Source organism: Aethalodelphis obliquidens, unplaced genomic scaffold (assembly GCF_003676395.1).
Source record: "Aethalodelphis obliquidens isolate GAN/ISIS:26980383/991018 unplaced genomic scaffold, ASM367639v1 scaffold19, whole genome shotgun sequence".
Taxonomy (NCBI): Eukaryota; Metazoa; Chordata; class Mammalia; order Artiodactyla; family Delphinidae; genus Aethalodelphis; species Aethalodelphis obliquidens.
Genome location: NW_020837963.1, coordinates 23,369,527 through 23,386,303, shown reverse-complemented (window position 1 = coordinate 23,386,303; position 16,777 = coordinate 23,369,527).

Sequence of the window (16,777 nt, the reverse complement as noted above, 5' to 3'; positions counted from 1 at the left end):
TTAATCTTATTTTAAAAAAACAGAAATTTGAAAGAATATTGATTATTTGCATCTCAAATCCTGTTTGGAAGGCTCTTTTTCCCTAAATTAGTGCATATTTATGAAAGGTTTTAATTCATCTTTTCAGTATGGAATATAACCAACATTTTTTCTGATCACGGCCTTAAAAGTGTGCTTAGAGGAATTCATTTGAAGCCAAGCAAAAGAGCCCCAGAATGCTTGCTTACCCACATTTTCGTTTGCTTTCATTTCAACCTAATTATTGAAAATGCTAAAGGTTTATAATTATTTAATGACCTTGAACCCGTTTCTATTGATACATTGTTCACGTATGTTTTACTGGTCATACATCTAACATATATTATGTTCCAAGCAATATTGGGACAAAATGCATCATACCTGGTAAAACTGGGTATAATGAAATCTCAGGAACATATTTCATGATTTAAAAAAAAGTTAAAATACTTTAATGCTCAAAGAGATGCTGAAATTCTTTTAAGTTACTCGCCAAAATCAACCCTAGGTTATGGATTTAATTCTGCACTACCTATAGTACTCTCTGTCCAGTGAAAACTTGGATTCTTCTTAGACCTAGACACCAGGGAGTTCACTATTCAGTGGCCCTGAATAGTAGACCTGGAATATTTGAGGAGCAGCCTGGAGGCCAGTGTGTCCAGAGCAGAGTAAGCAAGGAGGGGAGAGGTAACAGAAGAGACTAGATACCTATACATAAGTGGGGGGCAATGGAGCAAAGCAGGAAGGTCCAGCAGAAATGTAAGGTGAGTCATAAGCATAACTTAAAAATTTCTAGTAGCTACATTAAACAAACTAAAACAGATTAAATTAATTTTAATAATACAGTCTAAGTATGATGTAACAAAATTAAAATCATTTCACCATGGAATTAATTCAAAAATGATTGAGATGATTTATATTCTTTGTTTTTACTAAATCTGCAACACCTCACAACTTGGACTGTGTTGTACAACATAAGCATAGATTCTTGAACCCTATTCTGAGTGAAATGGAAAACCTATGAAGACTTTGGGGGCAGAGATGTAACTGTCTCCGTCTTTCTTTTGTGGTAAAAACAAAGCAATGGGTTAAGCAATAAATGAACATTTAAACTATGTAGATATCAAGTATAAAATTACCTTCTAAGAATTTAATATAAAGCGAAGTTTTAGAATTCTTAAACACCTTTATGTAATAGGAGGAAACCATACAGTTATAAAAGACAGCTTAAACAAATGTTTACTTCAACATTCAAAAGTTAAATGTAACAATTATTTAGAAAAACTTTTACTATGTTCAGTAGTTTGTCATGTTAAAAGTATAAATAAAAGTGGGACTATCAAATGGAATATAACATTTCCTTTGAAACAAGAATATTTAAAAATGAATTCATTAATCTGGCCACTCACAAAATATTAAACAAGTAGAAGAAATATTACTAAATCATTTGGGTATATGAAGCCCTCATACCCTTTTTATAATAGCTTTATCAAGGTACAATTGATAAAACAAAGGACTGCATATATTTGATGTATACAAATTCTTGAGTTTGGACATAGGCAAACAACCATGACACCATCACCAAAATCAAGGTAATAGACATATTCAACATCTCTCAAAGTTTCCTTGTGTCTTTTTGTGTTTTGTTTCTTTCTTTTGTGGTGAGAACACTTCACATGGGATCTACTCTCTTAACAAATTTTAAAGCGTACAATCCAGTACTGTTAACTAGAGACACTGTGTTATATGTCCCAAATAAACCAATTAAAAATGAGCAAAGGACTTGAACAGACATTTTTGCAAGGAAACATACAAATAGCCAGCATGTGTATAAAAAGGTGCTCAACGTCATTAATTGTAAGGGAAATGCAAATCAAAGATATAATGAGCTATCACCTCACACCTGTTATCTCTAAATCTCTAGAATTTGTGCAAGGAGCATTACAGATACTTTATACTCATGCAACTACAACTCCCCATTTCCCCTCGCTCCTCACTCCCTGGCAAACACTATTGTATTTTCTGTTTCTATGAGTTTGACTATTTTAGATACTTCCTATAAAAGTGGAATCAGGCAGTGTTTGTCCTTCTATGAATGGCTTATTTCACTTAGCCTAATGACCTCCAGGATGCAAATGTTGTTTGTTGTTGCAAATGGCATAATCTCCTCATTTTTTTTTTTCCAATTTATTTATTTATTTTTGACTGTGTTGGGTCTTCGTTGCTGCCCGTGGGCTTTCTCTAGCTGTGCCGAGCGGGGACTGCTCTTTGTTGCCACATGCGGGCTTCTCATTGCGCTGGCTTCTCCTGTTGCGGAGCACAGGCTCTATGTGTGCGGGCTCAGTAGTTGTGGCGCATGGGCTTAGTTGCTCCGCGGCATGTAGGATCTCCCCGGATGAGGGATCGAACCCATGTCCTCTGCATTGGCAGGCAGATTCTTAACCACTGCGCCACCAGGGAAGTCCCACAATGTCCTTATTTTAAGGCTGAATAATATTCCATTGAATGTACATACAACATTCTCTTTATTCATTTGTTGACAGACAATTGGGTTGTTTCCATATTTTGGCTATTGTGAATAACGCTGCAGTGAGCATGGGAATACAGATATCCCTTCAAGATCCTGATTTCAATTCTTTTGGATATATATATATGTCCAGAAGCTGTATTACTAGATCATAGGGTAGTTCTAGTTTTAACTTTGAGGAACCTCTATACTGTTTTCTCTGGTTGCTACAATATATTACATTATCTCTAAAGGTATACAAGGGTTTCATTTTTTTACTCAACCTTGTCAATACTTATTATCTCTTGGGGTTTTTTTTTTTGAATAATAGCCATTTTAACAGGTGTGATGTGATATGACATTGTAGTTTTGATCTGCATTTTCCTGATAATTAATGATATTTAGCATCTTTTCATCTACATGCTGGCCATGTTTGTATGTTTCCTTGGAAAAATGTCTGTTCAAGCCCTTTGCTCATTTAATTGGTTTCTTTCAGAATTTTTGTTGAGTTATAAGAGTTCCTTATATATATTAGAAATTAACACCTTATCAGATATATGGTTTGCAAATATTTCAGCCCATTTGGTAGGCTGTCTTTTCATTTTATTGATTATTCATTTTGATGTGAAGTGTTTCATTTAATGCAGTTCCACTTGTCTATTTTTGCTTTTGTTGCTTCTGCTTTTGCTGTCATATCCATAAAAGCATTGCAAAGACCAATGTCAAGAAGCTTTTCCCCTCTGTTTTCTTCTAGGAGTTTTACAGTTTCAGAGCAATTGGCCAAAAAGGAGTAAAATGAATCTACTCAAAAAGGAAACGGTAAGATTATCTCTGTTTGCAGATGACATGATTCTATATGTACAAAACCCTAAAGATCACACACACACGCACACACACAAACCTGTTAAAACTAATAATGAATTCAATAAAGTTGCAAGATATAAACTCAACATACAAAAAGTGTTTCTATACACTAAGAACAAATCATCTCAAAAGGAAATTAAGAAAACAATCCTATTCTTAATAGCATCAAAAAGAATACAATACTTAGGAATAAGCTTAACCAAGGAGGTGAAAGACTTGTACGCTGAAAATTACAAAACACTGATGACAGAAATTAAAGGAGATGAATATTGAAAGACATCCTGCTTTCATGGATTGGAATTAATATTGTTAAAATGTCCATACTATCTAAAGAAACCTACAGATTCAATGCTATCCCTAACATATTCCCAATGGTATTTTTGACATAAGGGAAAAACACTTCTCAAATTCATGTGGAACCACAAAAGACTCCAAAAAGCTGAAGCAAACTGGAGAAAGAGCAAAGCTAGAAATACCATGTTTCCTGATTTCAAAATGTATTACAAAGCTACAGTAATTGAAACAGTATTGTACAGTATAAAGACAGGTATATAGAGCAATGAAACCAAATAAAGAGCCCAGAAACAGACCACTTGTGTATGTTCAGCAGATCTTTGACAAGGGGGCCAAGAATACATGATAGGAAAAGGATAGTCTCTTCAACAAGTGGTGCCGAGAAGACTGACTATCCACTTGCAAAAAAGTGAAATTGGGTCCTTACACCATACACAAAAAACTCAGCTCAAACTAGATTAGAGACCAATGTTAGACCTGAAACTTTCTCCTAGAGAAAACAGGAGGAAAGACTCTTGACATCTACTCTTTTAAGTTAAAAAGTAAAAATTAAAAGTTTGTAGGGAAATTTTGCAAGTGTGTGTTGTGTTTATTTTACAGTTAGCAGACATTGTTAGAAACTAGGTTCTGGAAGCAGCTGACCCTGGAAATCAATCCCCTGTCAAATCCTGCCCCCTTCACTTATCCCTTCGCTACCCAGTAATTACCTCGCAAGAGGTGGAGATTAAATGACCTAAGGATCTGGTATAAGGCCATGCTTGATAAAGGTTAGTCACCAGTATAATTACTTTTTAAGATAGGGACATTTTTCTTACTTTGTAACAACTAGAAAAGAAAAGCTTGAGCTACAAGATATGGTGAAGATGCACATAATAAACAAAGACCTTGGGTAATAAAGTAAGACTTTAGGACATTTAATGGGAAGCCTCTTTTTTATAAATGCATAATAGAAAGATAACAAGGTGGGGAGAAAAAATCCTATGTATGCTTGTTAGAATGACTTTTCTGAAAAGGTAGCATAACTCAAACAAGAGGTTTAAGTTATGGAAAGATTTCTGGAGTAACTTTTCAATTAGAGAAGTAGTATGTGTGATGGCAGGGTTAGGAAAAGTTTGACATTTTTCAAGGCTCATAATTCACAGTAGTTCTAAAAGCAGTAATTATGGCCCCAAATGTATAAATAAGATAAAGATGCAGTTTCCAAAAAATATGAATACTATATTTTTCTAATTTATAAATATATCTAGTCTAAATATTAATATTTTATTCTTATTCATTTACTTCTCAATGTGTTAATGTTACATGAAGGTATGTAAAAACATCTTCAATTTTAGAGAAGTCAGTAAATTATATATATATACGCATATATATAAAAAACTTTCATGAAAATTAGACCGTATAATAATTGATATTTGTATCTAAAAGAAAATTATTAGTATTTATATTTTTTAGCATTTGATAAAGGATTTTAGATTTTCCACAGTGAAAAGAAGAACTTATACAACCATATATAAAATATAAAAATAAATATTATAAATGTCCCATGAACATTTAAATGTAGATAAATAGAATACGTATTAGCATATGAAAGAATGAAAAATTGAAAAAGATGACTAATTTTTTACTTTCTTGAAAAATATATTAATTCTAATCAACATTTGTTAATCAAAATACATAAAATGCCTTTATAAAATTAATTTTTATTCTTCAACTCTTCACAAAGATACGTATAAGAATTGCAAGATAGGTACTCAAAGAAGACAACTGGCCAGTGAATGTGTAAAGGTAAGAATGCAAAAAAGTCAAAGTGTAGGCAAATAGGAACAAAAAAGTTATAATCTGTGGATAATATACCTAGAAAATCCAAGAAAAGGTATGCAAAGTTTTAAAACCATGGGTGCCTTAAAGTGTAAAGATACACAACAAATATAAAAAGTATTTTCCCCTGCATTCTAAAATAAAATATATTTTAATAGACCAGGAAAAATTCCCTTAAAATTATAAATTGGAAAATCCTTTCATTTGTAAAATGTATTTACATCTCAAAATAGTAAAGATCTTAATTGCCAATTTTATATCTCATCATTTTGTTCTCCCCACAAAACAAGATGTAAACTTTAAAACTTACATTTTTAAAACTTAATACTTAATATGTATATAAAGTTTTAAGCAAACAAGTTTATAAGTTTATCTTATATTTGCTTCACTCGAGAGTACACAGTTAAGCTTCATCCAAGTTATTGCATGAAGCTGTAGGCTGTTTATTTTCTTTGTTCTTTTCAATAAATGGTCCTCGAACAATTGGCTATTAGATAAAATTTATTGGACATTTATTTTAAGCCACATAGAAACATCAATTCCTGGGATAATGTAAAGCTAAATATGAAAACAAAACAATAAAGATTTAGAGGATAATACTGACCTTAGGATAGGTATATACTTCTTAACAAGACCCAAAACAGTAAAAAGAAAACAATTATGAAGATACTAAGTATTAAAATAAGCAAATCTAGTATCAAAAGACAACTTGTAGCAAGACAAGCCACAGACTGAGAGATGTGCCACACATACAACCAAAAAGAATTGTATCCATAATATTTAAAGAACTCCTACTCATCAATAACAAAATGACAGTCTCAGAGAAATACATGCAAATGTTTAAACTGATGCTTCACAAAAGAAGAAATCCAAATGAAAGGTACATGATGAACAGGTGCTCAATTTTCTGAGAAATCAGAAGAGTCAAGTCCCCCCAGGAGATCTCTCTGCACACGCACAAAATGGAAAAAATTTTAAGTCTGAATAAAAAGGAAGTATTTTTGAGGATGTAAATAATAAGAATTCTCACATATTGCTGACAGAGTGCAAACTAGTACAACTATGTCAGAAAATACATTTAAAAAAAATCAAAGATAGTCACAACCCGTAACCAATCTATTTTGCTTATATCAATAGATATATACTATAGGGAAATTTGTGTACAGGAGAATCAGGGCATACTCTATATAGCTGCACGATTTGTCAAGGCCCCAAACTGGTAATTATTCAAATGTTCATCAAAACTAGAATGGATAAATAGATTTTGCTAAATTCAAAGTCTTATATTGTAAATATATGAAACTTAGTAGTAATAGATAATATTTACTCCGTGCTTTCTCAGTGTAAGTTATCTTACTAAGAATTTACATTTAGCAACTCAGTCAAATCTCAGAGCAAGTATCAAAGGTAAATACTACTGTTCCCATTTGATACATGATCAAAATCAAGGCACGCAGTTTTGAAGCAACTTCCCTAATGTTTCAAAACTAACAAATATGATACGAATCCAGAGAGTATAACCTTAAAGCACTTGCTTTCAATTGTTATACCTTACCACCTAATTACTTGCACATGTGTAGCGAAACTGGGACTCAAACTATGATGAAGGGAGCGCCAATCAACGTACGTTTTCCAGATCAAACTTCGAGTCTGTTAAAGAATTTTAAAGTGTACACGCCATCTAACACAATAAGCCTTATCTAAGAAGCAGTAATAATACATATTCAGAGCTACAGTTGAATGTATATAGTATATGTATTTTGCGGGAAAATGAGTATATGAATTTTCTGGAATAAATATAGCGATGGGTTGTGAGCCCTCAAATAAATTGTGATCAGTGGATTTTCAACAGGAACAAATACTCTTAAATAAGGGGATACAGTTTACATTACTTAGCTATTTTTCAATAACTCTGTAGCAAAGCCTTCTGTAATAGACTGTGGGATAAATGGACGTGTATATATTGGATGGAGGAAAATAATTTGATTAGTAACAGGTGATTCTCTACAATGCGAACATTTTATCATTAATAATAAATGCATATCAATCTGGAGGTTTCTGACCTTTGCATGTTTATTTTTGATATTTTATCAGATATTTCAATGAGATGAATAACACACACACCAAATTTAGGTTTTACAAAATTGTAAAGATTGCAAAAATTCTAGATGGCAAAAATCCAAATTCAAAAATTTTTTGAATTAGTTAAATCTAATGGAAGAAAATCAACAAGAATTAATGTCTGGATATATCACAATCCATCTTTAATGTTCTTTTGCACATGTATTTGGAGTGTTCTCATCCAGTGCTGTGGCTTCAAGTTGTATCTACATGTTGGTAACTCTCACATCTATACAGCCTGAAATTATGTTTGATTTCCAGACCTCAGCACGCAAATGTCTAAGGAATAATTACAATGGGATTTATTTCAGGCACTACAATTATAAAGTGCTTATCCAACATGTCTTGCTACATCTGTCCCCCTTTAATTTCCATTCTGGTTATGCCATCAGTTTATTGTATAATACAAGCTATAAACTTAATCACCTTTACATTTCCAATTTCCCTTCCCGTGAATTTCATCTGTCACTAAATGCTAAACAGCCTCTTTTAAACACACCCTTTCTTTTCATCACATCTGAACTTAAACACCCAGGGACTCTTACTTTCCCTTCCTTCATCAGCCTCCAGTGTTCAACCCAGTCTCCCCTTCAAGTCATCATAGGGGTGATCTTTCAGAAATATAAAATCTAAAGATGACAGTTCCCTGCTTAAAATACGTTCACCTCCTGGTTTAGTTTCCCCTCCTTCGATTATCACCAATTTAACTTCAGTTGCCATTCCCCTTGGGTTGCCTCAGCTGCAGAGAGACAACTCACAAGGTCACACCCTTCCTAGAATGTCCTAAATCTAATAGACAAAAAGGCCATTTTAGCCCATTTTAGAACAATCCCAATTTGTCATTTTATTCCCAGAGGTCCTCCTGTGATTGGCTGAGGTGTCCTAGAACCTACATCACATCCTGTCTCCTTGCATTGCCCATTCTTCCCGACCTCCCCTCCCCTGCACAGGTGTTGACCCCAAGGGAATCTCCCTAACACAGATCTTGCACACTATCACCTGTTTCAGAGTCTCCTTCAGGGAACCCGAGCTGTGGCAGTGTACTGACATAATGGATGTAGCACTTCCAACTTTTTTGCAATGGTTAGTCCAAGCTGGCATATGTCTGCTATTTTTAGTGTCTCAACCAGTATAAGGAAGTATATTAATACACAGGAATGCATTTACCACAAAATTATCATGATACTAAACCAAGTCATGAATCCTAGAGAAAAGGAAGCCAAGACACCTGTCCTCAATACCAGAAAGATCATTATATGGGCAAAGGTAACAGCCAGGATCTAGCCAGGAGACAGAAACCGTATCAGTTATTTTAACAGATAAAATTTTACTTAAAGAATTATCAGTAATGCATAAGGCACTGTTAACCATGGAACTGATAGGTCAAAGAGAGAACATTAAGGTAACAGGGTGGGAGCCGAGTGGAGGATACCTACCATTCCAAGACTAACACTGAAATTGTTAACATTTAGAAGCTCAATGAGGGGCACCAAGGAGGTAACACCCTGACCTCTGAGAAGGGTCAGCTAATGCTGGTGGCTCTGAGAAGGTGGGGGAAGCCAGGGGAATAGAAGCAGCGCCCCTCCAGGTGGTGCTGGGCCGTAAAGTTGCTCTGGGAGTGTTGGAGAAATTATGATGTGAGTTCAGCTTCTTCTACAGGAACTTCCACTGCCTCAGTTGAAGAGAAGCATGGCTTGGTGACACTGACAAGGTCACTGAAAAGGTCAGGAGGAGTCAACAGCTGGAAGCCATTTCCTTTCCTCCTCTACTTTGCTGTCTCATCAAATCAAATCCTATGGACACAGCCTACCCCCAATGGGCAATGCAGACACCTAGCATCACAAAGCCAATCAGAAGAGTGGCTTTGAAGCTGGGAGAAGAGCTTGAAAATGACCCACCTCCACCACCGGAATGGTGGCAAGATGCTCCAGAAATACAGCCTAAGAAGAACTCGTTTTGAGGGAGGAACATCTATTCCCTTTCGCTCACATTTCCAAGTGGAGGAAGGTGAGTTAGAGTTTCATTCCCCATCTGTCAACCACCCCTCTCTCAGGGAAGAGCTGTCACTCCTCTGGTGGATGAATTTGGCAGAAGGGAACAGGACTGACCAAACCATTCCTGGTACCTCGCGGTACATGTGCCCTTTGGATGAATTCTCAGCTAACTCAGGAGGGAAATTCACCAGGACAGGCAAAGCCTCTGCAGGCGGCAGCAGAGTCTGTGTAGCTCTCCTGTGACTGAGTGAATGAGTTTACTCTAAGGGAAGAATTACTAGAATACCTGTGCAGTCTCATCAGATTCAAGCCATACCCTGCAATCTAGTTTTATCTCTAAATAACTAATACTTTGAGTTTGTCTGACTTATATCTTGTATCCCAATGGGCCCAGAGCTCAGATGGGCAAGAAAGAAAACAGGATGCTGTTCACTGGCCTTTAAATGCCCATAATTACTGATGGCTAGACATTTCCAAAGACTGAAATAGCCACAAATGTAAGGATGTCTTCTACTCTGAAGTCCTCCTATGAGCTCTGCAGATTCAGGCTTTAATATGCAGAGTATTTTTTCCTCTGAAAAGTTTCTATACCTCAAACCAGGGTAAAGTATATTGTACCAAGAGTCCTGGCAAAGAAAGAGGATACCGTATTGAAATTATATACATTTCGCGAGTGGTGAAAATCGGGAATATTTCACCATTAGTTATGCCTCTAGGTAAATTTCCACCTACCCAAAAAGTGCCTGATTAAATAAACTATGAGAAAAACATCCAGGTATATATTGAAATGTCTTTTCGTCTCTGCTAAAAAAACAAACAAACAAACAAACAAACAAACTATCTTCAGAGTTGTGAACGCCTCTCAAACTGTACCCACAGTGCCCTTGTGATTAACTGGTGTTTCCAAACTTCAAAAACACACAATTTTTCAGGGTGTATTCAAATTAAGATAAGATTTTATGAAAGGTGAGTAGATACTAACCAAGTTCACTTTAGTGAGGAATCATTTCTATATACTTTGGGTTTGGCTTTCTCTTCCCCATTTGTATTATTGAGATCAACATGATTAAAACTCTGTTTGCTTCTCTCAATAATCAGCCCTATGAAATGTAAAGATTTTTAAAATTTTAGTCATGAATCATTGAATTACACCACATTCATTTCAACCACAAAAGTACAATGATCAAGGAGATCTGAGATAGGTGATCACAAAGCAATTAAAAATATTAGATAATTAAGCCTTGCCTCTGAACCATATAATTATCCTCTCTCTCATTTACTGAATTATGCCAGGCAGGGAAAAAAGAAACTTTAACATGATCTATTTAAAAATCTCAAAATAATATGAATTATAAAGCAATTCAATTTCTCTAGCTCTGCTACGCTTTTCCCCTCTTGTTTTTATGCACAGATCAATTTCCATTTCAATGACAGATATGAGTTCAAGTAGTAGGTTGAACATCTCTCTTTTATTAGAGTATCTTTGTTATCGTGAGTAAAATTGAGCTGGTTTTCATTCAAATCTACTGTGTCTATGAAACAAGATTTAGTCATGCATTAAATGAAGGTTTCAAATAACATTATGCTGGGAATTTGTTACACGTTAAACACCAATAGTTTGCTTTCAATATGTGTATTGGCATAACAGTTATGCAATAATAAAATACAATAAAACTTTATAATGCTCCATTCATACCAATAGTTCCCACAGCACAGCAGTTCTTCAAATGGTGAGTGAAAAATTAATAAACAGGACGAATCTGTGGAAGTGGTGTATAAAAGATGTGATGGACTGGAAATATCAAGCAATAATGAATGCCAGATCCGATTCCTTTGGCAAAATTATAGGACTAGTGCATTAAATGGAGCTTTGAAAAAATGAATTTTCAGTGATTTGGAAACAGCTATGTGCACGGTGACAAAGCTAATGTTGAGAAGAGAAAAAAGATGCACAGCGCAGACAACAGACTTGAATTGCTCTTTCAGATAGAACAGATAGAAGTTGTGTAAATAATACGATTTGAGGGTTTCTCTACCCAATTGTAAATCCCTGAAGGGTGAGACAGACTTCATGATCACACCAGATCTTTAGCATAACATCAGCTGTAGCTGTAACTACCAGATGACACACTAGCATTTGGAAAAGCTTCAAGTATATATATTAGCTTCTTATATTGTTCTGTGGGTGTACTGGTAACAGAGTTTTCGTACAATGGACTGGCTTCAAGGTTGTGTCGTTAATAACAGTGTAGTCCCTGGTCTGGTCTGAGGAAATACTGTAAACCCAGGCCTAGTTATTTGTAAACATTTTATTTTCAAAGTCCTCTGGAGGGAATCAGGCTTTTAGAAAGCTCCAATTTTTCAGTTGCTAATAAAAAGTCTCAAATTCAATCATCTGTGGCAGGGATGTTATATTTACTTAATTCCAGGAGCATCTGAATTCTCACACACAGACTTATTGTTTCCCGTTTTGAACTTTTTTATCAGATGCAGAGGTGATGGTGGTTCAGTTGAAAAGAAGAAAACAGCAACGGTTACCATAAAACAGCCCAAAGCTCTCCAGACTCAGCACAGAGAAAGAGAGAAAAACAATTTGCTAAACTGATCATAGAGTGATTTACCAGTCAATTAAGGAACACTTTGCAGCAATGCAAGGGGATTTCAGACACAGATGAATTACACCAAGATTGCTTCCTTTATTTGCATTGCAAAAACCAGGCAGACCGCAGATTTATATAAAGAGCTTCATAATTTTGCAATTTCCTATTGCCTGAACTTTTATTTTGACACAAGGGCCATGTTCACCTGAAGACAGTCACTCAGGTACTTTCCAAGCACGCCGCTGAGAAATTGAAATTAGGAATAGTGCACTGCCAGATGCTACATTCTAAGGAGCTTGTAAAAAGCAGTACTCAAGTGTCACTTTGAAGAACACCTGTTAGACATTGTATTTGAAATGAAATACTGCTTGAACATTTTAGCTTGTAAGCATGATTTTTGATGTATTTAATTCACAATTGCACAGAGGATCTTTTCACGGTGAGCTAAAGACATGTCAGTTTTTGACACTCAGTGGAAAGAGTGACTCATCATGGTTGCTGATAACATGTGACTGGCGTTGAAATATACCCTCAGTAAATCCCTCATGCTGGGCTGCTGCTCCAGAAATGTGATGCATGAGATTCTGGAAGGAAACCATCTTTTTAAAAATATTTAACTTTAATATTGGAACGCTTTAGTTTCTAGTCTGAAATCTTAGAAGAAAACAGGGCATTTTGACTTAATACCAGTAATGTGCCACGTCACTTATAAGGGAGAAAATGTTCTTTGAGAAAAACTTGCCAACTCATAACTGTTTCGTAACTTCTTACCGAAATGGAACTGTTTGACCGTATAGCAAAAATAGATATATCATGCCGCCTAATTTTAGTATCAGAACTCAGTTTTAAGATAGGTCAGCTTTTGAGGTTAAAGATGAAAGTATCTTAAATCCCTTGATTAGCAATCGCCTTCACTGGGTATAATATAGTATTTCTAATGCTATTTTGAGCTAGTTTTCAAGGTCCTGGCTTAAGGCTGGCCAGTTCCTTTTCCTGAGCGGCTGATTAACTCTGCAATCCAACCATGTCCTATTGGGCTTTCACCACCCAGGTCCACACTACAGCAGCCCTAGTCACTCCAGGGCCAAGTAACAGCTAGAAGAGCCCCTGTGCCCTAGGAGTCTTTAAAATTATTCAAATGATGGAATCCACAGGCAGCTCGAGAAACCTAGGAAACTCCATCTTGCTTGCCATACATAAGATGCCCCCTGCAGCCCTGGCTTGCTGTTATCTTGTCGCCAGGACCACCCCCAGGGAGCCCTGGCACCTCCTCTCCTCGGAGTTGTAGGGGAGAGTTCTGCCTTTCACATATCATAGAGAGTCAGTGTCTTGTGTCCCACCATCCAGAGAATCTCTAAATTGTATAAATACTAGGCAATTAGAACTGCTACTTATTTTCATGTTTCCTCAAATGAAACCTAAAGTTCTATTAATGAAACCTTGCAGGTAACTCTATGAAGGACACTGGGGATAGGAAATAAGGCAAATCACTAACAGCTTTGTGTTTGTATCTTTTGTAATCAGAGTCTGTTTTGTAAGTAAAACATGAAGTGATAGTTTCACTTCTTAAAAACTTCTAGCACCGCCACTCATCATCCCGCCCCAAGCCCCAGCACTCAAGCACTCCAGACTTTCCAGCACAGGCATTGAGACCACTGGCGTGGATCCCACTTGGGGATTTCTCCCTCTTTTCAGTCACCACGAGAAGCCCAGGACTGTCAGACATTTCTCAAGGTCCTACATCTTGGACCCTTATGACCCTTTCCCAACCTGACGAATTTCTGAAAACTTCCCCTGTGCTCTCTGGAACTCATGATTCTTCATCAGAAAAATCCCCTGTAGCTTTGATTCTTCTGCTATTCCCTCTGCCTTCTACCTCTGACCCTTGGCTCTCCTGTAAGGACTGGGACCCCTGCCCCTCTCTGAAGCGGCATGTCTTTTCAGGCCCAGGAGTCACTCACGAGGGCCGTGGGATGTGTACTCCTCACTCTACTTCGCTACCTTCAAATCATGTTCTTTCCCTCTTCCTTCAAACCACCTAAGATTTCATTTTCTGCTCTGAGATTGTATCACCTGTTACTCCTTGCCAAAGGTATCTATCCAAACCCTCAACACTCTCCTTGAAGATTCTATTATATGTTCTGGCTCTGTTTCTCTTTCTCTAGCACTGCTCCTTCTCAACTTTGAACATCTAACAGTCAACGCTCCAATACCCCAGTCTCTCAGATGGCTGATTTGTCGTCAGCTCCACTTCACCATTACCCCCACTGGCATGCCCTAGACCCCTGGCACATCTAAAAGCCACACCTCTGCCCAAATCACAATTTAATGCCCCACCCTACGACTACCACTTCTAATGTTGCCAGGTGACTGGCTCCTACCACCACTTCAACAACATTTACATTCAAGTAGGACCTGAAATCCATTCATTCTACCGTCTGTTCACAGGTCTACTCCAGTCTCGTGACCACACTGTCCCAATACAGATTCAAAGGCCCCCAGTTAAGTCACTGTGGTGCACAGTCTCTACTCCCTTGCTTGCCAATTTTGTCATCCTATTTGCCTTGCAAAGCATTCACTCTAGTTAAGATTACTTTTTTTCCCCCAGCTCTGTCACTAAAACTGCACAGCTGACTGTGTCAGAGAAAAATACATGGAAAAGTACAAGTTCACATTAAATCCACGAGCTCTAACTTTTTGTACTGGGCTCTTCGTGCTTGCCAGCAATGCTACTCCGTTTCTCTAGCCCATGCCTTTAATATAAGAGCATTTCCTATCTTCTCTCTACCCAAGAATTCAAGTCTGTTCTTGGCATTCTCCGGCTTCTAGTTCATACAGAAAATAAAAGCTATCAGAATAGAGCTCCCCACAGCACCAGGACACATGCACAGCCAAAGGCACCTCTGTCTTCACTTCTCTTCATGTGAAATAATGGCCTTGGTCCCTATATAATGATAACCGTCCCATCTGTATACTACACCCCATGTCATCTTACTCTTAGACAAAGGGCATTTGTCTAACAACTGTCCACTATCCCCAAGAGCCATCACTCTCCACTCTCCACTCATAAATGAGACAGCAATGCTACTCAGGATTTACCTGGTCTCCTTGGCAACTTGTGCGTTCCTCCTCTTCTCTTTTGAACCCTGTTTCAACCCTCATCATGCCATTGGAGCTGGTCTCCTCGAAGCCACCAATGACCGAAATACAATGATGAGTCAGTCCTAGGACTTTATTTCCTTATATCTCTAGCAAAAGTTGAAACAATCATTTTTTTGCTAGAAATATTTTCCTAGTTTGTGTTTCAAGTTAACCAGATTTTCCATGTTTCGATCTCTTTGTGTGCGAGTGTGTGTGTGTGTGTGTGTGTGTGAGTGCTTTCTCAGCTTCTTTTGGCTTTTCACCCTCATCTCTGCAAGATTTGAAGTTAGATAACCAGGTCAGTCCATGTTCATCTTCTTTCATTCCTATACCCTCATTCATTCCCTTGGTGAACTCATCTATTATCAATTGTTATCATCAGATGCTAAAGGTTTTCAAATTATAACTCCACTATAGCTCCAACTTGGACTTCCCTGCCCTCCTCTTGGATGGATGCATGGCTCACGCCCTCATTGAGTCTCTGCTCAAACATAACACTTGCCGTAAGACCTTTCTAAATCCCTAACCCACCTTTAAATTACCACCCTCTCACACATCTGGACTTAAATATCCCCATTTTCACTTCCTGATGTATTATTAACATAACATTTTATCATGAGAAGCATACGTTGTACTCTTTTAGTTATTTTCTGTCGATCTTTTTTTGTTTTTTTTTTGCAGTACGCAGGCCTCTCACTGTTGTGGCCTCTCCCGTTGCGGAGCACAGGCTCCGGACGCGCAGGCTCAGCGGCCATGGTTCATGGGCCCAGCCGCTGCACGGCACATGGGATCTTCCCGGACTGGGGCACGAACCCGTGTCCCCTGCATCGGCAGACAGACTCTCAACCATTGCGCCACCAGGGAAGCCCGGATTTTCTGTCAATCTTTCTTCCTCACTTCCCCTTACCACTAGCATATGTCTCCTGCAGAAAAGGAATTTTGCCTGTTGAGTTAACTGTTAAATCCCCAGTGCTTAGAAAAATGTAAGGCATGCAATAAATAAGTAACAGATAAATATTTCATTTCAGGATCTCTACAACATTGCTATAATTTGGCTTCCCACTTTGATCTCATAACGTTCTTCTAGACAAGGTTTAAATTTCAGCCACTTTTAATATTATTGGTTAAACAATACATGCTTTTGCTTCTAATTTTTCCTTTTGCCTAGAAGATACACTAAACCTTCCCCTCCTTTGCTTTATTTCTACTTGATAAATTTCTTCTTATCTTTCACATTTTATCAGCATCATAAATACTTCTCTGATATCGTCAACTAAATTTACTCTTTTACCTTTCACAATTTTTAACATTTTCTACAGCATTTCAGTGGATATTTGCATAGTAGAATCCCCTTTACATCTTTTTTCTACCCTTCTAAAGGTGACTATTTAGGACAATGTATTTATTGTAAACTATTGTTATAC